Here is a 1454-nt window from a genome sequence, read left to right as displayed (position 1 = left end):
CCACCAACCTAACCCCATTCCCCCACCATGGATGTTCCCACCACCTCCTCAGCCACCGATGACCCTCCCCTCCCTTCTGCATCACAAATACCAACACAAGTTGAATTCATTAGATACAGCTTAACAACAACTCATTCAACCCATTATTTGATTACCACTCCTATTTCTGAATTCATTTGGACAAAATGAAGTAATTGGCATTCAAGAAGGAAACAACAAAACACCCAACCGGGAAAACCCAGGTACGAACTTGAATCGCGCTCTTCGACCCACATCTCGTACGAATTGGGATCAATGGTGACATTGTCAGCGATTTCGGGATTGGGTCCTGCACCAACAATCACAAAGCTAAGCTCTTCGAAAATGCCTCTGACGGCGACGGACTCGGGGTACTCGTTGGGCTTCATCTTCTCCGAGAAGGGCCTGCTGCGCTTCCGAATGTTGCCATCGGACAAGTCCTGGTGCGACTCGACGAGGACCTTGCCGTGTTTGGCGGTGACACAGACGAGCACGACGTGGACTGTCCGAATCAGAGGGCTGGAATCGACGAGGGAGGTTTCTCCCTGAGAGAGTTTGAGCCAGAGGTTGTGCACGTTTTTGGTGCCGGGCTTGACGCCCAACAAGGCGAAGGACTCGGAGGGGAGGCGGGGTTTGAGCCAATCGGAGAGGGATTGGGGAGATGCAAAGTTGTGGGGGCTCGAGGGTAGGGTGTTGAGGGTAGTGGCTGTGGTGGTATTTTTGGAAGGTGTTGCGGTGAGGGACATGACAAGGAATTTGAGGAAGCAGCGCGAGAAGGGCCAGCGGGTGGAAGCGATGTTGGGCTTATGAGGCGGTGGGTGGGTGGGGGGCGTTGCGCTGATGAAGGTTTGGGTGGTTTTAGTTTTCTGATTTGGGTCTCTATGGTGGTGGGAGGAGATGAACTGATATGCGATATGGGGGTTTTCTGGGCAGTGGAGATGGAGGTTTTACGTTGGCTATGGAGGTGAGCGTGGTGGAAGGTGGTGGCGCTAGAGATGTTCGAGGTGGCTATGGCATAGTCGAAGGGAGAGGGAGGGAGAAGAGTTGAGAAAGATTAAATGGTGTCAGAAAAAAAAAATTAAGCTTTCCTTAAGGAGGAGGACTAAAATGTACCTTAATTTGAAAGAGGGACTAAAAACAAATTCGCTTGATAGTTTAGGGACTAAAAACATATTTAACCCTAAAAACAATTTAACATAATTAGGATTTAAAGATTATATCCAATCATTTTTAAAGTTTGAATATCAAAATGTATAAAAGTTTTAGAAAGAGATAAATTCCAATTTTTTTAAAAAAATTTAAGGACTAAAAAGATATTTAATCCAAAATTTTAAAAATAATAAAACAAAATAAACTTTTTTTTCACGTACACCATCACCCTCCTTTAAAGATGATTTACATGGAATTGGAGTGAAAGAAATATTCATTATCAAATT

The 1454-nt window shown here is 45.3% G+C and overlaps 1 pseudogene; it reads left to right on the top strand.

Annotated features, from left to right (window-relative positions):
* The first annotated feature begins 294 nt into the window (after positions 1-294).
* LOC108336527 (uncharacterized) lies at positions 295-828 on the top strand (annotated as a pseudogene).
* Positions 829-1454: the final 626 nt, after the last annotated feature.

Source organism: Vigna angularis, chromosome 7 (assembly GCF_016808095.1).
Source record: "Vigna angularis cultivar LongXiaoDou No.4 chromosome 7, ASM1680809v1, whole genome shotgun sequence".
In the NCBI taxonomy this organism is placed as follows: Eukaryota; Viridiplantae; Streptophyta; class Magnoliopsida; order Fabales; family Fabaceae; genus Vigna; species Vigna angularis.
This window is presented reverse-complemented; position numbering and strand designations above follow the sequence as displayed.